The following is a 25209-nucleotide window of genomic DNA, read 5'->3' on the forward strand; positions in this document are numbered from 1 at the left end:
CTCCAGGGGATCTTCCCAACCCATGGATCAAATGGGTTCAGTATAATGAAGGCAGTGCCTTCCTCTGGAGTGAAGGGCAGACAGGTGTGCTTTCACCCAAGTAAGAGTTTTGGGTTCCCTGAGCTCAGGGTCCCACAGGTGTAACACAGACCTACTGTGTGCAGCACGGCCTGGACCCTCACTGTTGCCCTCGTGAAACTTTGGGGGCAAAGTGTGATGTGATGAGCTTTTTGCTCAAGCTACTTACTGTGTTGTCAGTAGTGAAGTCCTCTGTTTCTGACCCAGGAATCTCCTGTCTTCTGCTAACATCCATGAAACTGGGGCTGGTAACTCGTTAATGTGAAAGTTGGGTGAAATCTCAGACTCTTCAAAGTTCTTAACAGTATATACTTAGAAGAAAAGAAAAGTTGCCCTTTATAACATCCTCTGACTCCTGCATTTTGAGGAGTAGGAAATTGAGCCCTGGATAAGCAAAGCAACTTGCACGAGTGCACAGTAAGTCTGTTTACACAAATGCATGGTGAGCCTGCGCAAGTGTACCAACAGTCTGTTTGCACAAGTGTCCAGTTTGCACAAGTGCACAGTGAGTCTGTTTGCACAACCGCATAGCTGCAGATGTGGCTGTCCGAGCCAGCCCTTGGTCAGTCAGCACACTTTGCTTTCCCCATCACTACAACACTTGGCTCTGTGAGGACAGCCCACAGCCCTAGTGTAGATAAGAATTTCTCATTTCAAGAGAGAAACAGAATTGACGTAAACCGAGAGGCGTGGCTGTTGTATAGAGCGTATAACTGTAACCTGAGCGGGTGATCAGCATGGAGAGATGCTCGGAGGATAGAAGATCAATATTGACCAGGGTCACTTAGCTCTAGTTCTCCTAAGAACTGCAAAATGAGATTAGTTGGCCTTCTCTCTTGTTTCTCAATTTGTGTGTTTTCTGGTCACTGCAATTCTGAGGCCGGGTGCTAATACATTTTAAATTATAAAGTGGGGCTCTATTTGATCACAGGTATTAAAAACACCTTGTAGCCAGCAGAATGTGCAGACTTAGCAAGGTGGTGGCTTTGCCCTCACTTAAGCTTTGGAACATCAGCAGGGCCATCTTTTTCACTTATTAGGTGTATGTTGGTAGAGCCTGTTTTGTTTTTATGTGGTAGCATGCATCTTCCTCTCTTAGGAAAGAATTTCTTTGTCATATTGTGAGATCGTAACTCTTCTTTATTTTATCAGTAGTATTCATAAGCCTTCTAGCACACTGATCACTTCTCAACTTCAATTATTAAACAGGTTTCTATTCTAATAGTGACTTTAGGATATTGACTGCTACAAGGAGTCTGCAAGCAGATGACAGTCATCTTTCATATAAATTCCAATCAGGTTTCATCATTTTTTGAGAACAAAGACACATCTCTCCACCTCAGAATGGCCTTTAGCAAATTTCATAAAGCAGAGCTTCTCCATGGAAGCTGACAGAACATGACTCTGGGCTCTGCACCTGTGTATTCGCTGAGCCCCAGGCCTGTGGCAGAGAAAATTGAATGTTGCCTGGGTGACCTGTCTCTAAGCCGGGTCTTTAATCCCACGGTGGTTATTGAAGCTCTCGCTGTGGCCAAAGTGAAAGCAGAAGTGAGGCCAGAGGTGACTTCTGCAGACAATCTGGACCCAACCACAGAGGAAATCGTTGACACCCGCCCCCCACTGTCGTGGCTTCCTTCTCTGGCCACTCGTGTCTAAGTCTAGAAAACACACAAACCCTCTGAGAAGCCTGCAGTGTCTGAGAATGACTGAAGAAGTCAGCAGTAGAGGTTGTGCACTCAGGCACTCAGTCATGTCCAGCTCTTTGGGACCCCATGGCCCGTAGCCCACCCTCCAGGCTCCTCTGTCCATGGAATTCTCCGGGCAAGAATTCTGGAGTGGGTTGCCGTGCCCTCCTGCAGGGCATCTTCCTGACCCAGGGCTGGAACCCGCGTCTCTTACGTCTCCTGCACTGGCAGGCAGATTCTTCACCACTAGCGCCACCTGGGGCAGAGTAAGGAGTTTGTATTTTACTGTGTTTACACTATTGCTTAGACTTGTATGATCACACTGGACTTTAGAAAGGTCTCTAACTACAGGACAGAGAGACTCTGGAGGGGAGCGAAGGACACCCGGGATGATAAGTGAGAAGGATGCACAGAGAGCCTGGGGGTGAGGGCTGATGCTGGGACGGCCGCTGTGCCTAGAGAGAGCTGCTTCATCCGGGCTTTCTAGGACCAAGGATGGAGAGGATGTAGTGACTGGCTCCCTGCAGAGGGTGAAGCAGTGGAAAGAGCCAAGGGTGAGTCACAGGTTTCCAGCTGGAAGGAGTGGGCAGCTCGTGGAATTCTTTACTGACTTCAGGGACATGGGCTGCTGCTGCTAAGTCGCTTCAGTTGTGTCCAACTCTGTGCGACACCATAGATGGCAGCCCACCAGGCTCTGTCGTCCCTGGGATTCTCCAGGCAAGAACACTGGAGTGGGTTGCCATTTCCTTCTCCAGTGCATGAAAGTGAAAAGTGAAAGTGAAGTCGCTCAGTCGTGTCCGACTCTTTGCAACCGAATGGACTGCAGCCTACCAGGCTCCTCTGCCCATGGGATTTTCCAGGCAAGAGTACTGGAGTGGGGTGCCATTGCCGTCTCCCAGGGACATGGGCAGAGGAACATTAATCCAGGAGGAGGGGTAAGAGAGAGAAGTCTGCGGGGAAGAGGAATACATGCAGTTGCGTTTTAAGGGTGCAGAGCTGGAGATGCCCAGACATCTAGGTGAGGGTGTCCAGCAGGCAGCACCTGGGGCCCCCTCCAAGCTGGCTGAGGCCACCTCCCTTGTCTTAGCTCATCCCATGGACAGAGAAGCCTGGAGGGCTACAGTCCACAGGCTGGCAAAGAGTCGGACACAACTGAAGCAACTGAGCACTCAGTCTCCCCTAACTTAAGCCTGGCTTCACCTCTCTCCACCCCTCACGACTGACCCCCCCACTGCCGGTTTTGTGTGTTGCTGTCTCTCCCTCCGCTGGACTGTAAGCTCCAGGAAGGCAACGTGTTCTGTCCTTCTCATTGGCAGTGCGAGGCCAGGGGGACCCTCAGGGAGCAGGAGTGAAGACTGGCTCCCCTGCCCTCACTGTCCGGCTCTGGCCTCCTCGCCATCAGCTCCCCGGCTCCGTGCCGCCTCACCAAAAGCTGCCCCTTCCTGCCTGGAGGGACCTTGGATGGGGGGCTCCTGCCACCCTCGCTCCCCCAGCAGGTCTCCTCCTGGGGCTTGCCCTCAGCTCTGGGCTTTGGGCGAGGGAACCATGTGTTCCCGTGGAATTATTTTCAAACAGTCTGGTCTCTGGGCTCCACGGGAAGCCTCAAGTCTTCAGGATGAACCTCTGTCTTGTCCAATGATGTACACACAGCGTCTGCCGGGTGGCCCTCAGCGGACGTTTAGTGGACGAGTCCACGTGACTCAGGGTCTGGATTGGTACCTGATGAGCAGTGAGTGATGAGGGTTTTCCCTCCAGAAGCAGCTGCATCAGTCAGAGTGTGGTCATCAATCTTATGTCCCCTGCCAGCCTCCTGTTCTTCATGTACTGACCCCTCCTTGCCTCCCCGAGCTGCCCGTGTCCCCCCGGGGAGCAGCTGCCCTCCCCAGTGCTTAAGTACAAACAAGCATCAAGTACATAGTGCCCTGAGGCGGGGGTTCTTATAATCAGGGGCTTTAGGGAGGCCTGTGGGGGTCTTCACCTTCAGGACCCCCGCCCCGGGCCAGCTCCTCCTGGAAGCTTATATTTCAGTCACCTCGGACCGCGCCCACCTCCCCAAGCACATCACCCAGGCTTCTCCATCACACCTCGGTGCCTTTCCGTCTGTTGTTCCCCGGCTCAGAAATGCCTTTCCTCCTCTCCTTTCTGCCTGTCAGACGCTCAGCTCACCCTCTCTGTGCGGGAACCGCGAGGCCTGGTCTGTTCATCATGCAGCCAGTGTCCTAGCGCCGTTCTTGGTGGGACGCTGACCCTGACCAGTCTGCAATAAACCACTGTGTTTGTGGCGGCGTTTGTCTCAGGTCCTCAGAACTCGCCTTCTGTCTCTGGCTCCGTGCTGACTGCTGGAGGAAGAGGACACAGTGCAGACTTAGCTCTCTTCAGCCGTGACACCAGTGCCTGAGGGCACTGGTGCTGCTCCGGACGTTGGTAGAATGGCGCCTGCTTCCTCCCACCCCCTCCAAGTCAGGCTCCTTTCTCCTGTTAATACTTTTCCGTGCCCTCTCTGGCAGCAGCCTCCTTGGAGAACAGCATCTGGGGAAGCCATTATCAGGTTAGCTCAGCGCCTATTTAATGCATGTTTAGCTGCCTTACTGTCACATAAAAACGTAAGGTGGTAAAATAGAGTAGTAAAACTGTCAATAAAAGCTCCACTTCCACCCACTATTTAATGCCAAAGAGCAGGAGACATTTGAGATTTTCATCCATAGTACTAAATCGGCACCATCAAGGTTGGTAGGCAGTCAATTTGCCTTGAAATATTGTTAACTTGATGAATAAAAATGTAAATTTTTAGAATGCAGTGGGGTCTAGAAAGCAATGTGTTCCCGAGTTTCTTACGGAATAGTCTTCGGATAAGGTCAGGATCGGAAGGAGTCCCACACCTTGGGGCCCCCGGGTATTTTTTTAACCTTTTCTTTTGTATTGGGGTATAGCTGATTAACAATGTTGTGATAGTTTCAGGTGAACTGTGAAGGACTCAGCCTCAGCTGTACATATGCACGTATCCATTCTCCCCCAAACTCCCATCCAGGCTGCCAGGTAACATTGAGCAGAGTTCCCTCTGCTGTACAGAAGGTCCTAAGTACAGCTGTGTGTACATGTCCATCCCAAACTCCCTAACTCTCCCTTCCCCCCATCCTTTCCCCAGCTCCGCCAGCAACCATAAGTTTGTTCTCTAAGTCTGTGAGTCTGTTCTGTAGGTATGTTCATTTGTATCACTTCTTTTTAAATTACGCATAGAAAGAATGTTATATGATCTTTCTCCTTCTCTGACTTACTTCACTCAGCGTAACAATCAATGTCTAGGTCCATCCACTACCAAGTGGTTTTAAACACAGAAGTGTTGTCGTGGAAGAATCTAGAAAGATGCCCCACTGTCCCCACCTTTAGTGCTCTATAGTTTGTAAGCTAAAGCCACATGCCTTGTCTCACCTCATCCCCCAGATAACCATGAGGTGGATAACAGTCTCCTCATTTTCCAAATCAAGGAGCTGAGGAGCTGAGGTGTCAAAGGTCACACAGAACCAGGCTCCAGTTCCTCTTGTGTCTGACTCTGAAGTGCTTTCTTTCTGGTTTGACCCAGCTGCTTCATGGCTGGGGACCTAAAAAAAAAAAATCAAATTGATGCAAATGTCTAGAGATTCCCCAGATAGTCCACCATCCTGCTTACTGTCTGAAGAATAACTTCCCTCAGCGTCCAGGGGTCAGGCGGGCTCCAGAATACTTGCAGTCCTTCCACCATCCGGGGGAGGGTATGGATGCCAACAAAGTTCGTTCAGAGTCTGGGACTCATTCCTGAAAGCATCAGCCCATTGTCCCTGATGGGACAGAACCTTCAGAATCCATGAGAAAGTCAGCTTATATTTCCAAATTATACTTTGAAGTTGGAAGATAAAAGGAGGGCCATCTCAGGCCTAGTGTCAAAGAGTGGGGCTCGAGACTTTGTTCACATTCTAGAGAGCTTATCAGAACTTGAAATGAATGTGATAGCAAATCTCCTAGAGGAAAGTCCTCACCACCTTATAACCAGGTTTAAAGAAGTTTAGCTCAGCCTTAGACTCCTGGAATCAAAGCCGTTGGTAGGGTTTTTGAAATGTGTTTTCCTTTTCTCAGGATAGAGAAAAGCAGATCCCTGACTTTTATGTACCCAGCCTCCTGGGAAGGCTTTCCATTGTGTGGTTCGGGTCCATTCTTAGAGCACCACAGAGAAACACAGTGGCACTTACATGTCTGAGGGTGGCCTTGGCCGGGCAGTGTTTCCCGTCGCCCTGTGTGCTGGAAGGAGCTGGCTGGGTAGGGTTAGGAGGTTCAGACCCAACATCGGGAACAGTGGATGCCCACCCTTGACTGAGGCTCCTGAATGAAGCTGGGTCCTTAGAGATTCAGTCAAGCGTGGGAGTGAGTAAGTACAGAGGGTAGGTGTGGACTGGGGTAGTCCAAAATGAGCAAATATTATTAAACTTGGAAAACGGCTTTATACACCTGCATTTATAGTGACCTTCTGAGTTGGTGTCATGGACTGAACTGTCCTCCCCAAATTCATGTTGGAGTCCTAACCCCCAGTCTTCAGTATGTGACAGTATTTAAAGAAGGGTCTTTAAAGAAGTAATTAAGGTAAAACGAGATCATTAGGTTGGGCCCTGCTCTAATATGACTGACGTCCTTATAAGAAGAGGCGATTAGGACACAGATACACCCAGAGGAACAGCCACGTGGGGACACGGAGAAGACGGCTGTCCACCGGCCCGGAAAGGTGGCCCTAGGAGAAACCAACACTGCTGACACCTTGATCTTAAACTCTCCAGCATCCAGGACGGTAAAAAAATACAAATCTGTCATTCAGGCCACCCCGTCAGTGGTTATGTTGCTATGGCAGCCCTAAACATCAAATACAGTTGGTACCCCCAACATTGAGACCGTTGGTGAGGCACAAGTCTTTCAGGCTATGACTGTACCCCCAAATCTGCCTTTATTTCCCTCCCCCCCCACAGCATGTCTCTTGAGAAATGTGTGAAAGTTTGTGAAAACCCTTGCCTGGCTGTGCTGAAATATGACTTTATGAGGTTTATTCTTTGATGATAATTAGAGGAAGGTTGAGGCAGCTGTGAGCAGGAGAGTCTGTGAGGCTGGTTACGCCACCACTACAGGAACGAGCAGAGAACATTTGCTGTCTTTGGTTGTTCTTACATTGTTAATGGCATAAGCTCTCACCTCCAAATGCTTCGTGTGTGATAGATGTGAGCCCCAGTGACCAGGGAGGAGGAGCATGTTTCTTCCTTGGCTGTCTTCTCCTCATCGTCATGTCATCGTGTAGCCGATTTGCAAGTCCTACAGCCAACAGCTGTGTCAGTGATTCTCCGTGGACAAAGGGTGAGGCATGGGGTGCCCTGGACCCCAGGGCACAGCGAGGGCTGGTGTTGAAATCGACCCAGGTGATGTTCTGATTTCTACTTTACCTGGTTTAAATACACCCGAGAAAAGAAAGTGCATTTAACACTCTTGTTACTATAGAACTATCTCATTTTAAAAACATATCCTAGAAGATTAAAAACCACATTTGCAGAGTGTGCACTGCTATGATTGGTCTCTTTTTATTCACAGTGTTTATTGATTTATTTTATTCTAAGATGTTAAGTAAACAAAAACTTCTCCCTCTTCTTTGATATTCTGAAAAACAAATATGTGTTTGCAAAGAAAATTGATTTAGAGATTCTTCTGATGATCTGAAATTTTTAGGAAAGTAGTTTATTAGGTCAGGCCCTGCTCTAATATGACTGACGTCCTTATAAGAAGAGGAGATTAGGACACAGATACACCCAGAGGAACGGCTGTTCATTAGTTTATGGTTTGAATAGAATGAATATAAGGGTTCTAATTTTTATTAAAAGGAATGTCATAGGAACCCCTAGTAAGGCCTTTAAAAAAAAATGTTTATTGTGGTAAAATTACACCCAACTAAAACTCTGTACCATTAAACAATAGCCCCTACTTCTCCCCTCCTTCCAGCCCCTGGCAAATTCTACTGTTTACTGTCTCAGTCGACTTGTTCCACGCGCTTCATATAAGTGGAATCATACAGTATTTGTCCTTCTGTTTCTGACTTATTTCACTAAGCGTAATGTTTTAAAGGCTGATCCTTGTTGTAGCAAAATCAAAATTTCATTCATTTCTATGGCTAAATAATATCCACTGTGTTATATAGACCACATTTTATTTATCAGTTCATCTGTTGATGGACATCTGAGTTGTTACCAGCTGCTGTGAACATGCACATAAAAGTGTCTGTTCAGGTTTTAAGGACTTCTGGTACAAGTTAGATTTAAGTTCCACAAAATTTGGGGTTGAAGGTTGAGTTTAATGGAAGTATGAAGAAAATCAGCTACAGAGTAAGTGACCATCACTAATATCTGAAGATTAGAGAAAATGGTACCTTTTCTTAGATACTTTTATATACATTGCCTATGGCTATATACATTGGCTATTGGCTTCCCTCTTGGCTCAGATGGTAAAGAATCTACCTGCAATGCAGGAGAGCCGGGTTCAATCCTTGGGTCAGGAAGATACCCTAGAAAAGAGAATGGTATTAATAGATATTCAGTTAATATTTATTGGATTTAAATAAGTTGAAAGTTCACTCTGTACTGTTTATAATAATTATTATTATCATATATGTTAGTATTAGTTAATATCTGGACTAGCAGTCTTGGAAAGGAATGCATGTCATAGACCAGATGGAAGTAATGGTTTTAGTAGCTTCTACTTTTAAGCCTACAGGAGGGGCACAGTGTCTGCTTTAAATTTGGGCTCTGCCACTTAACTTCATGGATCACCTTGACTAGGGATCAGTAAATTGCAGTTCACAGGCCAAAGCCAGGCTGCCCCTAACTTTGTGTGGTCTGAGAATCCTCTAGTCATTGAAAAAAAAAGATGAAGAAGACAATGAGATATTGTGACACATAAAATTATATAAATTCAAACTCCAATGCCCATGAGTGAAGTTTTATCAAAACACAACCACACGTATTCCTTTACATATTGTCTGTCTTTGAGCTTTAAAGGTCAGACTGAGCAGTAGCAGCAGAAACTGGTCCACGGAGCCTAAAATCTGTATGCTCTGGCCCCATACAGAAAATACGGACTCTCTGGCTCTATAACAGGAGCATTCCCCCAGCCTTGACTTGAACATGTTGTTGGACCAGGCAAGGCCTTAGTTTACTAATCCATCAAATGGAATTAGAAATAGTTTCTACTCATCGGGCTGCTGAGAAGCCCAGTTTGATGGTGAATATAGAGCCCCTAATTTCTCTGGATCGCAGGAGACACACAGCCACCAGTGGCGGGATTTTGTTTGGTGGTCATTAAGTTTATTATTATAATTACGGTTAACATCCAGCTGAGAGAACAGCGTTAGCTGATGGAACTAACTTAGCCTAATTGCAAACAAAGGATCAGGAAACAATGAATGTCCTCTAGTATGTGGCAGCAGCATGCTGGACCCTGGGTAGGGTGCCAGGGGCTAGCAGTCTTGGCTGAAATCTGAGCTTGTTTTGCTTATCTGTAGTTTTTGTCATCTACTGAGGTCCGTATAGTCAAAGCTGTGGTTTTTCCAGCAATCACGTATGAATGTGAGAGTTGGATCGTAAAGAAGGTTGAGTACTGAAGAATCAATACTTTAAAACTGTAGTGTTGGAGAAGACTCTTGAGAGTCTCTTGGACAGCAAGGAGATCAAACCAGTCTTGACAAAGTTTTGTGCACTCAGAAGTTTAATTCTTTTTTCATTGTTTATTTTAATGCAATTTTTAAAGGTTACCTTCCACTCACAGTTATTACAGGATGCTGGCTCTATTCCCCATGTGGTGCAGTACACCCTTGAGCATTTGTTACACCTGACAGTTTGTACCTGTCACTCTCCCACCTCTAGGCTGCCTTTCCCCCTCCCCACTGGTAACCACTAGTTTGCTCCCTTTGAGTCTGCTGCTTTTATATTATATACACTGGTTTGTTGTGTTTTTTTAAGATTCCACATGTAAGCAACATCATACAGTATTTTTCTTTTGCCGTCTGACATTTCACTTAGCCTAATGCCGTCCAAGTCCATCCATGATACTGCAAATGGCAAAATTTTGTGTTTTTTTAATGGCTAATTTCAGTTTTATTGAGGCATAATTGACACGAAAAATTGAAAGATATTTGAAGTATATGTCACGGTAATTTGATACATTTATGTGTTGTGAAAGGATTCCCCCCAGCTGGTTAATAAACATACCCATTACATATTTATCTCTTTTTTTGGTAAGAATATGCAGGTTCTACTGTCTTAGCAGATTTCAGTTAAACAGCACAGTGTTATCAGCTATAGTCAACATGTTTTACATTAGGTCCTCAGATGTTATTCATCTTGTTGCTGAAAGTTTATACCCTTTTAACACCATCTCCCTATTTCCCCGACCCTGCAGGCTCTGGTAGCTACTCTTTTTATGAGTTCGACTTTTTTTTTTTTTTTTAGATTTCGCATATTAGTGACCCCATGCTGTATTTGTCTTTCTCTGTCTGGCTTATTTCACTTAGTATAATGCCCTCAAGGTTCATCTATGTTGTCATGAGTGGCAGAATTCCATTCTTTCTCATGGCTGAATGATACTCCATTGTATTATATCATATCCCCTTTGTCCATTTATCTATTGATGGATACTTGGGTTGTTTCCATATTATGATCATTGTGGATAAGGCATCAGTGAACACAGGGGTGCAGATCTTCAAGATCTGGTTTTCATTTCCTTTGGATCTCTCCCTGGAAGCAGGATTGTTGGATCGTATGGTAGTTTTTAGATTTTTGAGGAACTTGCATGCTGTTCTCCATAGTGGTTGCACTCCTTACATTCCCACCAACACTGCATGAGTTTTCCTCTTCTCCAGGTCCTTGCCAACACTTGTCATCTCTTTTCTTTTTGATGATGGTTGTCCTAACAGACAGGGGGTGATACTGGGGATTTGATTTGCATTTCCCTGATGATTAGTGATGTTAGCATCTTTTCACGTGCCTGTTGGCCATGTGTATGTCAGTCAGCACTTTTAATGTTGGCTTCGTTCACTTCTACACTTTGTATGAAGTTACATTTCATGCCCAGAACATGGAAGCTGCATTTCTGTGTTACTCCCTCCACCCCCACCCACACACACACTGTCTCCTCCTTCATTCAGCTCTAAAAGCCTTCTCTAACTTATAAGATGGTATTTTCTCCTGACCTCACCTCCTGGAATATAGACCTTCCACATCTATTCCAACACTAAGCATCATTCAAAACCCACCAGAGCCTTCACAGTTCAGCAGCGTGATAAATTGCATGTGAGTGTGATTGTGTGTGTGCTGCCTTTGTTTAGCTTGATTTTCTAGATGGTTCATGGCAGCCAGCTTATCTTGTGGTTTCCAATAAGGAGGGACTATGGTGACTTTTTTGAATAATGTCACATGTAGATCCCTGTTTAGCTAGTGACTTCAGTGGTGGTATTTTTGATTGATAACTACTTATATAAGCATTAAAAAATATGAATGTAAAATATATTCTGTGTACAGCCAGACTATTTTAGGGTTAAACATTTCAGTTGGTTTATTTTCAGGATTCAGCAGTTCTTCCCAGAAGGGCGGCAGTGCTGGCTAGCACTGATGCAGAGAAAAGGTGTGAGCCTTCCATCCTGGAGGGTAAACCCCAGGAGGTCATGTGGGCAGTCGACAACCATCACCCAGTTGGAGTGCCTCCTGCCTCTTCGTAGGTGGTTTACCGTCTCTGTGTTCATGTCAGTCGAGTTCCACGTGTACTAAGGACGGCCGCGCCCTGGGGGCAGCGCGATGGGCAGTCTCAGAGAGCTCTTCTAATGTGCCAAGCTTTATGGCGGGTGCTTTGAATGGTCTCTTACATGAATGACTGTTGCAGCTGACGGAAGACCTTGTGGAAATGACTCAGATTAAGCTTCCGCTTTGCTTGAAGATTACTGACCCCATGTCATGGAGTGTAACTCATACACTCCAATTACTCATAAGAGTAAATTTCTCCTCTTACAGTTAACATCGATATAGTCTCAAAAATGAAAAAAAAAAAAAAATCCCTGAATGAGATTCCTAGTCTATTTTTCTGCTTAGGCCCTCACCTCAAGGAGAATATCATGAAAGCACTGGGGAAATTTTATTTTAAAAATCCCCTTTAAAAAACCCTCTCACCCCACCCACTATGAAAGCTAAATACTGTGTCCATGTGTCACCATTTTAAAGTGAGGAATAATGTAAATAAGGGTGTAGGTTTTATTCCAGCAACACATGCTTTTAACCATCTGAGGACTGTAGTGACTTTAGTGGGACTTCCCAGGTGGCTAAGAGGTAAACGATCAACCTGCCAATGGCAGGAGAAGCAAAGATGAGGTTGGGAAGATCCCCTGGAGAAGGGAATGGCAACCCACTCCAGTGTTGTTACCTGGAAAATCCCATGGACAGAGGAGCCTGGCGGGCTACAGTCCATGGGGTCACTGAGAGTTGGACTCGACTGAGCATGCACGCACACAGTGACTTTAGTGGTAATGTTAATGGAGTTACTATTCTGTGTCACTGGAGGATGGCTCATGACTGGGGAGGGAGGGAAAGGGAAAGGAAGGGAGGGAGGGAGGGAGGAAGGAAATAGAGGAAAATCTAAGGCAGCCTTCAGAATTATTAAAGTAAAACAGAAATGATTGTTTGCAAGGCCATAGCACATAATAGAATCTCAGAGTCTTAATTTCATTAATATCCTTGAGGCCAATAATTCTTCTTCCAGAAAGGAGCCAGCTGACCAGGTAGATTTATATTTTGCAGTAGCAGGCCCCTTCTTATTTTAGACAGAACATTCTTTGGTTTGGTTCAGTTGTAAGGTATTCGATGCCCGATTCAGGAGAACTTGTTCCCATTAGTTTGACACTTAAGGCTTTTGCTGGTGGTCCATGTGGTTCCTGGTTTCCTGGAAAACATGAGCAGTGAATGTGTCAAGGGTCATAATTCATGGGATGTGCATAAGAATCCCATAACTTGTAGGAATTATGTGGGAAAGAACCCTTCCTGAGATGTGTGGGTGGTATTTCAGATTCTAAGGATTAACAGCCTCTTTAGAAGTGTGATCTTGGTTCAAATGCCTGAGCATCTCATGGTCCAGTCAACCTGACACATAAATTAACCATCACAATCTTGAATGACACTAAAACTGCTGGGCTAATCACTACCACCTCACTAATTTGAATGGCAAGGACCATTAGCCAAAAACCATCGTGTAAATGTGGAGTGTGTGTGTGTGTGTGTGTGTGCACACGCATGTGTCTGGCCTGAAAGTTTTACTGGAAGTTTGACAGAAATTAACGAGAGCTGCTGAGAAAGGGGATACTTCCCAGGTGGCCCAGTGGTAAAGAATCCACCGGCCAATGCAGAAGACAGAAGATATCAGGATTTGATCCCTGGGTCGGGAATATCCCCTGGAGTAGGAAATGGCAACCCACTCCAGTATACTTGCCTGGGAAATTCCATGGAGAGAGGAGCCTGGCAGGCTACCATCCATGGGGTTGCAAAGAGCTGGACTCGACTGAGCAGCTGAGAAAGGGGGACATCGACCCAGGCAGCAGGTTTTCTGACCATAGAAGCCTGCATGGAAGGTGTGGTTTTTGATCCCCAACCCCCATCCAGCCTTCATAGTCACCTACTTTTGTGACTTCAGAGGGCTCTCCTCAGATATAGATTCCCAAATTAGTAATAACTATGAAATGATTTCAAGAACCCAGTGGTCAGTCTGCTCCACCCAAGAACCTCCATCCTATTCTTCAGACTGAGCTCTCCTCGGGGAAGCCTGCACTGTCCCTGTCAACTGCCTTTCTTTGCTGACCCCCAGCAGCAGAAACAGGCCTGATGAGCCTGACTGATGCTTGGCAGCCTGGTCAGGCATTGGAACAGCTTACAGGCAGAAGGCTCTAAGACCGGCATGACTGCACAGTGATATTCTACCCATGTTAACCCATGTATTTATGGCTCACCAGCCCTGAAGATCACTGTCAGCACCTGCTGTGCATCAAAATGGATGCTTTCCTTTGGTTTCCTTGAGCACTTCCACCTCAGCTAGGGTGTCAAGGTTCAGAATTTGAAAATAGTTACTGTTAAATGTTGAGAGCTGCTCCTGATTATTGTAGCCATCATGGACCACGTGGGGTGTGACAATAGGAAAATTGCAGGTAACGTGTCCACTCCTATTCGAGCTGTAGTTAGATATGTGAAGCTCTTCTGGAGGCAGAAACACCACCTCGGGCTGGGGCAGATCTCAGAATAAACATAAAACCATGTAAAGAAAATTAGCCCCCACCCTATGTTTCCTGTGCTTCCATGGTGGCTCAGATGATAAAATACCTGCCTGCGATGCAGGAATCTCGGGATCGATCCCTGTGTCGGGAAGATCCCCTGGAGGAGGGCATGGCAACCCACTCCAGCATTCTTGCCTAGAAAATCCCATGGAGAGAAGAGGCTGGTGAGCTACAGTCGATGGGGTCACAAAGGGTCCGATATGACTGAGGGACTAACACTACTTTTCCAGAAAACTTTAGTTTGTTTCTCAGCTCTCTATTTTGGATTTGTTGATCACTTCTTCCCTTCCGAGGGTATTTCAGTGAGGACTGCTTTCTCGGGCCATGTAAATGATGACAGTGTTTGCATCTCCAGAATCTCCTGCAGTCTGGTTATGTAAATGGTGAGCACACACTATATTTTATTTCCCACAAGCATGTTTGCACTTGTAAAGCTGAGTGTTTAATATATTTCAAAACTTGTTTAAAGAATGGTCCTTTGGGCACAGCTGGTGAATAGTTGCATGAAAATGCACGCCAAGGCAGGGTAACAAAGTCGTGGAACAGATATGTCTCAATTAAGAAAGTCCCTCTGATAATCAAGGTAACTGTACTGCAGACAAAGGCGTGAGTCAGGCATCTTCACAGGTGGGGCCACCTGACTTCATAACTACACAAACAGGGGAGTTTCATGCTCGGCATCCCTCCCCCACCCTGGCTGGGCTTTAGCCTGTTAAAGAGAACAGGCTCACTTTGGACAAAGCCACCTCTCTGGGAGGATTTTATTTTCTGCCTGTAGCCTTTTGGCGCACAAGTGGGGCTTCACTTGGGCCCAGGGCTCCATGCGTTCACAACACTTTTCCGTAAGTAATTTCAGCAAACTCCCAGAGCCATGGTAGCAGTTGACATCATTCCCATTTTATATTTTCTTTCTAGGCAGTTAGATTTAAAAAAAAAAAATAATAATTTGTTAACTTTCACCTTTGTATTTTTCTTGCCTTGTCTGACTTTTTTTGGGCGCATAATTGCTTCCTAGCATTGCGTTAGTTTCTGCTGTGAATGAGTTATATGTATATCCCCTCCTTCTTGAGCTTCCCTCCTCACCCTCCATCCCACACCCTCAGGTCACCACTGATCACCGAGCTGAGCTCCCCATTCTGTAGTTGAGTAAACTGTGGTTTGTGCTTCCCAGGTGGCTCAGTGGTATTGCAGGCAACACAGGTTCGATCCCTGGATCGGGAAGATGCCCTGGGCAAGGAAATGTCAAACAGCTCCAATATTCTCCCCTGGGAAATCCCACGGAGAGAGGAGTCTGGTGGGCTGCAGTCTGCGGGGCTGCAGAGTTGTACATGACCGAGCGACTAAACAACAACAACAACAAACTGTGGTTCAGCAAACTGAAGACTCTCTGAATTTCATAGCAAGTGAAGAGAGCAGGACTCAGATGTGTACCCAAGGCTCCTGCCACCACCTGCAGCGGCATTTATCACTGTAGAAGAGTGTCTTTTTGTCACCTCAGGGGCAGCGACTCTATTTTGGGGAGCCTAGTCCTTCCCAGGGTGCTCACTTTCTCCCTCTGCTCTGATACCATTCTCAGTAGTCACATGACTCTTATTATTTTACTGTTGTACAGCTGAAAACTCACTTATGCCTAAACACCGCCTCAATCTGTCTTTTGTATGTGAAGCCTTCTCATTTCTAATTGTGGAATACGTGGCTTTTTTCCTTATGAGAAGCAATTTCAGGGGCTGCAGTTGGGGAGGCCTGTAACAAAGACCGAGAATATTCTTTCTAGAATCCTCTGGATCCCTGGAGCTCTCCCTGTCAACGAGTACCTAATTTATTCAGTTGTAGGGTGACTTAGAGGGAGGTGAGGTGAAAGGAAGCTTTCCTGGCCTCTTCCTCCTCTGATGGCTTGTCTGTGGCTGCTGGAGACCCGGCTGAGGTTTGTTGGAGCCCCTGTACCAGCCGATGAGCGAGCTTCTTCCAGGACTGTGGCCAACCAGCCCAGGTTCATGCATCTTGATTGCTAATCAGAAAAATCTGTACGTGGCTACTAGCTGCAGCTCTGTGAATTCCTAGCTCATGTCCTGCCTCTCAACTAAACACTTATAAAGACCTGGAAGATGTCAAGGAAATTTAAACTTCCTTATAAAACTTTGTTTTACAAATATAGGCATGCACAGTTTGCAGGAAAAGCTCATAGCCACGATCAGTATTTCTGAGCCAGAGCGGGAGCCAGGTGAGTCCCATGGTCCTGGCGCATGCCCAGCAAAAACACGTGTGTCCTGTTATGTGATGAGGCTTCCCGCCCAGCCTTCCTGGGCTCGGTTAATCACAGAGTACCCTGGGACGTCCCTGCATGGCTGGGAGTACAGTGCAGGAGAGCACGTGGTGGAGGCTGGTTCCCCTCCAGCTTCTCTCCCTCAGCTTTGGCTTTCCCAGCAGTGGAAGCTGGCATGTATCTGGTCCTGTTTCCAGGAGATGGGAGAGAAGCCTAGAAGGACCCTGTCTTCCTAAAACTGTGCACCCTTGGACAGAGGCAGGATTTTTTTTGTAATTTTGTTGGAATATAGATGATTTACAGTGCTGTGTTAATTTCTGCCTTACAACAAAGTGGCTCAGTTACGCACACACACGCATATATATATTCTTTTTATATTGTTTTTCATTGTGGTTTATTACAGGATATTGAAGATAGTTACCTGTGCTACACACACAGTGCTTGATTCTGTGTCCTCCCAGAAGATACCCACACAGGTTCTCAGGAGATGGACTACAGATGGACAATGGGCACATGTCTCCTGCGTATCAGTTCTGTTTTCAAAAAAATAATTAATTTTAATTGGAGGATAATTTACAATATTGTGATGGTTCTTGCCGTACATCAGCAGGAGTCAGCCATAGGTATACACGTGTCCACTGCATCCTGAACCTCCCTCCCACCTCCCCCCCCCCACACCCTATCCCCGTGTGGGTTTCAGGGTGGACAGAGAAGCCATCTGTCTCCATTTGAGACTCTCTGAAGTCTTATTTTAGGAAACTCACCTCAGCTAGAGAACAGATGTATACTCCTTTGTTCTCAACACGGTTTAAGGTTTAATTTCCATTTCACTTCTCTATAGGGTACTTATCTGCATGCATGCATGCTTAGTCATGTCTGACTCTTTGTGACTGCATAGACTAAAGCCCACCAGGTTCCTCTGTCCATAGAATTTCCCAGGCAAGTGGGTCACCTGGAGTGGGTCACCATTTCCTCCTCCAGGGGATCTTCCTGACCCAGAGATTGAACCCAAGTCTCCTGCATCTCCTGCATTGGCAGGTGGGTTCTTTACCACTGGGCCATCTGGAAAGCCCATAGGGTCCTTGTCAACTTGACCCAAATGGAACAACTGGGCCCTAACCCCTCCCTCCTTAAACTAAACCATATTACTCCAACTAGATGACTGTGTATTAACTTCCATGAGAACTAGGAATCTGAACAACAGCACATTTGCCCTTTTATGCCCAGACTCAATCTCAAGGAGCCAGGATTTTGCATCTTCACAAGTGCCAGCGAGTCTCATTATCAGGCAAACTCAGTTAATGCGACTAGTTCCTTAAACCAGTATCTGTTACCTAAGTATCATCCTACATTTCTTCTATGTAATGTGTGCTTCTCCAAGCACTTGGCACTGTGTTTTCTGTTGGAATATTCTGGAATGTGTCAAGTAATGGCTGATCTCTTTTTCAGTGCCTTGCCTATGGGTGCTCAGCCAGCCCCTTGGGGGAATAGATCCAGGTGGAGGCTTCTTGACCATTGCTCATCCAGATTTGACAAAAACAGCACAATTTGACTCATCAAATATTTGAGACACCATGGTTGAGGTCCACCACTGTAGCAGATGAAGAGAGCTGCCAGGATAAGATAGAGGTGTGGGACCCAGTGTTTAAGGTTCAATACCACATCTGCCATTGATCATAGAGAGTTTTAATTGCAAAAATTACATTTTAAAATGTTACATATAAAAATAAAAATACAAATCATATATTAAAATGTATGAAAATACAAACTGTAACACTGACTAGAAACCATGTATTAAGTTCTTTCATACATTGTGATGATTTCTGGTGGTAGAAGCTTACCTAATGGTTAAAGATATCAGGAGATCCTTTGGATTAATTTTTTTATGAAAGTGCAAGTCACTCAGTTCTGTCCGAATCTCTGTGACCCCATGGACTATACAGTCCATGGAATTCTCCAGACCAGAATACTGGAGTGGGTAACCTTTCCCTTCTCCAGGGGAATCTTCCTAACCCAGGGATCGAACCCAGGTCTCCCATATTGCGGGCAGATTCTTTACCAGCTGAGCCACCAGGGAAACCCAAGAATACTGGAATGGGTAGCCTATCCTTTCTCCAGAGGATCTTCCTGACTCAGTAATTGAACTGGGGTCTTCTGCATTGTAGGTGGATTCTTTACCAACTGAGCTATTACGGAAGCCCTTAATTTTTTTTTTTTAATAATTCTATGTATTTATTTATAGAGTGCTGGGTCTTCATTGCTGCATGGACTTTTCTCTAGTTGGGGTAAACAAGGGCTCCTCTCTAGTTGAAGTGCTCGGGTTTCTCATTGTGTTAGCTTCACTTGTTGCAGAGCATGGATTCTAGGCACACGGGCTTCAGTAGTTGTGTCTCATGTGCTCTAGAGCACAGGTTCCATGGTTGTGGCACATGAGTTTAGTTGCTTCATGGCATGTGGGATCTTCCTGGATCAGGGATAGAACCTGTGTCCCCTGCATTGGCAGGTGGATTCTTATTCACTGGACCACCTGGGCGTCTCCTTTGGATTAATTTGAATTCCCCAGGTAACTGCCTTCTAATGCCTGGGCTGCCCATGCCTCCCTCCCACAGGGCTGACCTCACCTGTAAATGGCAGCACATCTTACTTGTTCTTTAGGGCCCGTGTACTGCCTAGGAAGGGCTTCCCAGGTGGTGCTAGTGGTAAAGAACCCACCTGCCAGTGCAGGAGATATCAGAGATGCTGGTTTAATCCCTGGGCCAGGAAGATCCCCCAGAGAAGGGCATAGCAACCCACTCCAGTATTCTTGCCTGGAAAATCCCGTGGACAGAGGAGCCTGGCAGGCTACAGTCCATGGGGTCGCAAAGAGTCAGCCATGACTGAGCCACTGAGCACACTGTCTAGGAAGCATTTCTGTGGGACTCATCCTGAATTCTGAGTGAGTCATTTGCAGTGGGGCAGTTGTGTGAACAGAGGAAAATCAGCTGAGGGGCGTGGTGCTGGAGAGGACTTGCTGCATCGGAGGCTACAGTTGCTGCCCTGCTCCCAGCCAAGCTCAGGTCCTCCTGTCCCCCCCCGACCCCTGCACGCCACAGGGCATCTGATGTTTCTGGGGGAGGTCAGCAGGTCAGCTCTGGACTGTACAGAATAATTTGCTGAGAGATCAATATTCAGCAGCTGATGAGACTGACCATGGGAAAATTAAAGGCTCAGGATAAAAGGTTGGTGAAAGGCTGGCTCTTTCAGCTTAAAATTCTCAAAAGGAAACCTCTCTTTTCTGTTTTATATTTTTAAATCAACAATCTTTCCTTACTGTTTTCAGGCATAAATAGTCAAGGAAGGAGTGAGGAAGTGTTCTTTTTCCTAGCACTTGAACACCTTGGTTCAAAACTTACATAAGCTGTCGTATTATTTCTTTGTGTGTTGGGTGATTTAGAGTTTAATAATGTGGTTGGTTGATAGGGAAAGAAATAATGGATTGTTCTCTTTGACTTCACATCGCTTTGCATGTTGAGGGTTGTTTTCTTCTCTCTGGAGTTTTGGAGACTGGCCGGCAGAGCAGCCTTGGTGCTGGAAGCCAGCATCTCACGCTCATTTCTATGGAGACGGTCACGTGCCTGCAGATGTACGCTTCCAGGGCCACAGTATCCAGTTTGTGGATATGAAAATATACATGAGCTCCATCCTGCCCGCTCAGAGCTGAGAGTCTAGAAGGAAAAGCAGAGAGGGAAAATTAAATGCTAAATAAGAATGTAAGGAGGGTTAACACTGAGCAGATGACTGGCTCTGGGCTGCAGACAGGCTTGTGTTCACAAGCCTGTGTGAACAAGGTGTTCACACCCTTCAGCAGAGGTGTGGGTTAGCTGTGGCCCCAGGAGAAGCCTCCCCAGAAGACTGGGCTGTTAGGCAGAGCCTCGACAAGCGGACAGAGGTATCGGGGAGATGAATGGAGGGGAGGAAGCAAGGACGCCCCAAACGCGGGAGCATCTCCTGGAGCCTTTCTCCTTCATAAATCCATCTCATGTGCTGGGGAGATTTCATGGTGAGGTATGCAAAGCGTGGAGCTGGATGCCTAGTATTTAAGGTGCTCAATAAATATTAACTGTCATCTTGAAGGATTATGGTTAAAAGATGATATGTCATGAGACAGTGAATAAAGCAGTTGTATTTCCTTGGCTTCTATAACTTTTTTAGGAGTCCATTACCTACTCTAGTTAGAATCCTGGTTTTGCCACTGAGTAGCTAAGAAACTAAATAAATCATCTTTTACTTTAAGCCTTGCTTTTCTTCCATGTAAAGCGTGTCAGTTGGAGTAAGTGACATCTACTGTACCTTCCACTTTGAAAAAGAGCAGTTGACTTTGTTATCATGTATAAGGGGAACTGGGAACTAGTTTGCCAATTTCTTTTACTGATTTATACTCTTTCATCAGTCATACCTATTTGAATGTAAACTTATTTTATATTCCTAGGGATATTAAAATGCTAAATTATTTGGGAATTAAAATTTAAGAATAGGTATATAGAGTTGGCTGATATTTAATTTTTTTTCTTTTCCATTATGGTTTGTTACAGGATATTGAATATAGTTCCCTGTGCTATACAGTAGGACCTATTTTTTTTATCCATCCTATATATAATAGTTTGCATCTGCTAATCCCAAACTTCTAGTCCGTCCCTCCCTCACCCACTCCCAGCAACACCAAGTCTGTTCTGTATATCTGTGAGTCTTTTTCTGTTTTATGGATAAGTTCATCTGTGTCCTGTTTTAGATTCCACATGCAAGTGATATCATATGGTATTTGTCTTTCTGACTTACCTCACTGTGCACCATAGTCTCTAGGTCCATCGATTTTGTTGCAAATGGCATCAGTTCATTTTTCATGGCTGAGTAACATTCCATCATATGCATATACCACATCTTTATCCATTCATCTGTCAATGGACACAGGTTGTTTCCATGTCTTGGCTACTGTATACTGGCTGGTATTTCTTATATGGAAGTATTGGCTCCACCCTGAAATAAACAGGGTAGGAAATCAGAGAAGTCTATCTTTAGAAATGTGTTATGGCAGCTGCGATGACTGTAACAGCAGGTAATGCAGATGCAGGAGGACATTCTGAACTACTTGACTCACTAGGGTCCCTTTATTGTTTAGAAGATGCTTCCTGCTGTACTCTTTTTCCTTGGTGTTGTTACCAAATTAATCTTCCCCAAATCTCTTTGGTCAAGTCATTTCCCTGCTTAGAGGCCTTTAGTGTGTTTTGTCGCACAAGTTAAGTACAGAAGCATTAGTCTTGCTTGTCTGGATTCATCTTCTCTTCCCTCTCTCACTGTTTTTCCTTAGAACGTTTCTGTTCCTATGGGTGTAATTTACTCACCGACCTGAAATACGTCCCAGTTTTTCATGCCATCCTGGTTTTGATGTCAGCAATCTCATAGCCAGCCAGACTCTATGTTATAAGACTCAACTCAAGAAGGAGGATTCCCCATGTTGCAAAGAGCAGAAGTTGAGCAGGAAATATTAAAATGTTTGTATTACAATTCTCCTTAGACTGGGTGGCAGCGTGTGGCAGGACGGGCAGATGCAGAGGGTAAGAGAGCTCACAGTGTCATTTACTGGAGCTGGAGAGAGGGGTGGAAGCAGGAGTGGGTAAGATGTAAACTAGAGATGCTGGATGTCCCATACTCTGAGGCCAAAGATGCCTCTGGAAATGAAGGTCATAAAAGAAGAGGCAGTGGGGTGGGGGGACTTGACATTCTTTGAGTCAGATGAACACAAATGTGGCTCATAGAGGTACAAAGTCATAGGCTGTAGGAGCTGAAGGGTAGGAGGAAGCTGGAAAGAGAGTGGAGGCTCATTGGGAAGCTGTTTGGATGCTGTGAACGTGATCTGACAACAGGATCTTGGAACGTGAACTAAGTGGTGCTAAAAAAATCAAAAGTTTTGAAGAAGCCAAGAGGTGCAGAAGAGCCCAAGCTGAGATCTTTTCCTATAGTCCATGGTATTCAGGAGGAGTCTTTGGATTTGGGAAAATCCAGATTGAAATAAAGGAAGTATGTTCCAACAAAACAGGTTTTCCAGAAAAGACCAGAGAAATATTGGGCTCTGTAGACTAGGTTGATCTGGGCTGTGTTTAAATCATATAAGGAGAGGTAGAAGTATAGATTGTTTATAGATCAGGCTGGAAGGTAAACTGGAGACAAACGTTGGCAGTGGAAAACCACAGCTGACTTATGGGTGCCCCAAACCTCTGGACCCGGGCTGCCTGCTAGCAGGGTGTTGGGGAGCCAGCAAGTCTTTCCTTGTAAGAGAGAGACTGGCCAGGATGTTTTCTGATGTTTACGGCCAACCATCTATAACCTTTAGTACCAGTAAAAAATACAAAAACCTGTGCTGTCATTTTGCTTCATCCCAGTAAGTTTCTCTTAACCCATTTTTAGATGCATTTCAAGGTTTGAACATTGCCAGTGAGTTCAGCCACCAGTTCTTGGCTCTGAGTCACTCTTTGCCCAGTGTAAACTATTGTAACCTGGTGGGTACTTTTGCAGAAACATGGAATTTGTTTCAATAATTTCCTACTCTGGCTCTTCCATCTGAACTTTCCAACGCATCCTTGAGCTGTTAGTAAATATTATTATAGGGGAGGATCCGCAGGGTTTAGGGTGGCTTAAGGAATTCAGTGCAGAGATCAGGAGCAATGGTACTATGTTTGTAACACAACTAATGATCGAATGTTAACAGCCTGTTGGTTTGTAAAGAGAGAGCTCTTTCACCATTAAAAGAAGGTGAGTGAAAGTACAAGTCACTCAGTCATGTCTGACTCTCTGCAACCCCATGGACTATACAGTTCATGGAATTCTCCAGGCCAGAATGCTGGAGTGAGTAGCTTTTCCCTTCTCCAGGGGATCTTCCCAACCCAGGGATCAAACCCAGGTCTCCCGCATTGCGGGCAGATTCTTTACCAGCTGAGCCACCAGGGAAGCCCAAGAATACTGGAGTGGGTAGCCTACCTCTTCTCCAAGGGATCTTCCCAACCCAGGAATTGAACCAGGGTCTCCTGCATTGCAGGCAGATTCTTTACCAGCTGAGCTACCAGGGAAGCTGGTGGCTCAGTGGTAAAGAAGCTACCCTCCGATGCAGGAGTGCAGGAGAACACAGGTTTGATCCCTGGGTCGGGAAGATCCCCTGGAGGAGGAAATGGCAACCCACTCCAGTGTTCTTGCCTGGAGGATCCCATAGACAGAAGAGCCTGGTGGGCTACAGTCTGTGGGGTCACAAAGAGTCAGAAATGACTGAGCGACTGGTCATGCATGTTCAGTATACATTTATGAGCACTAATCTTAAAATCACTCATTGTAAAATGACCAAGTTCTAGAGATGAAAAGAAATGTTATCTTTGCCTTGGCACTTCGCCTTCCCTCTCTTAGAGAAGAAGATCGGGGTTTGTTGTTGCTGTGGTTTCTGCTTCTGCATTCCTGGGGTCTCTGAGGGATCCTTCCGTGTGATCACCACTGCTCTGCAGTAATGTTCATCTGTGTGGCTCATGACACGGTAGTGAATTCTCACCTCTTTCAAAGTGGTAAATTAGACCTCATCATTTATTTTGTATAGACACAAAAACTTTTATTGATTGATTCCATACAAATCTGGGAAACAGTACATCTACTTTTATTGCAAACTTAAGGGTTATTTTAGAAATGTCTTTTTTTGTTGTTTGGTTTCCTGAAACTATAAAGGATATCCATTTTTATGATAACATGGCTAGAGAAGAATTTTCTAAAATGGTTACTTTGCTTCTTCCAGGGGTCCCTCTGGCATTCTACAGCCTTCCAATTATATTGTCTTTGTTCTTGGCACGAACATCTCTGTCGTATTTGGAAAGGAATCAGGATTTGTATTGAATGGTGTATCTCTCAAATCAGTTCGGTTCAGTTCAGTCGCTCAATCATGTCCGACTCTTTGCGACCCCATGGACTGCAGCATACCAGGCTTCCCTGTCCATCACCAACTCCATGTTTTTTGTTTTACCTGGGCTGTGGACAAATAGGTAACATTCAAAGGAGTCTACCTATTCAAGGGTGGGTAGTGGGTACCCCCAGCGGCTCCTTGGGGAGGGAGGGTCAGGGCATAGAGATGGGAACAGAAGTCTGCCATATGACCCAGCAATCCCACTTCTGGCATACACACTGAGGAAACCAGATCTGAAAGAGACACGTGCACCCCAATGTTCATCGCAGCACTGTTTATAATAGCCAGGACATGGAAGCAACCTAGATGCCCATCAGCAGATGAATGGATAAGGAAGCTGTGGTACATATACACCATGGAATATTACTCAGCCGTTAAAAAGAATTCATTTGAATCAGTTCTAATGAGATGGATGAAACTTGAGCCCATTATACAGAGTGAAGTAAGCCAGAAAGATAAAGAACATTACAGCATACTAACACATATATATGGAATTTAGAAAGATGGTAACGATAACCCTATATGCAAAACAGAAAAAGAGACACAGAAGTACAGAACAGACTTTTGAACTCTGTGGGAGAAGGTGAGGGTGGGATGTTTCGAAAGAACAGCATGTATATTATCTATGGTGAAACAGATCACCAGCCCAGGTGGGATGCATGAGACAAGTGCTCAGGCCTGGTGCACTGGGAAGACCCAGAGGAATTGGGTGGAGAGGGAGGTGGGAGGGGGGATTGGGATGGGGAATACATGTAACTCTATGGCTGATTCATATCAATGTATGACAAACCCCTCCCCCCCAAAAAAAAAGTGTGGTGGGCCTCTGTTTGTAAAAAATAAATAAATAAATAAATAA

At 45.4% G+C, this 25209-nt stretch overlaps 1 protein-coding gene across 6 annotated transcripts in view; it reads left to right on the forward strand.

Annotated features, from left to right (window-relative positions):
• PTPRM (protein tyrosine phosphatase receptor type M) overlaps positions 1-25209 on the forward strand; it is a 640041-nt gene that overhangs the window by 302925 nt on the left and 311907 nt on the right. The window lies entirely within an intron of this gene.

The sequence above is a fragment of the Cervus canadensis genome, chromosome 23 (genome assembly GCF_019320065.1).
Source record: "Cervus canadensis isolate Bull #8, Minnesota chromosome 23, ASM1932006v1, whole genome shotgun sequence".
Classification (NCBI taxonomy): domain Eukaryota; kingdom Metazoa; phylum Chordata; class Mammalia; order Artiodactyla; family Cervidae; genus Cervus; species Cervus canadensis.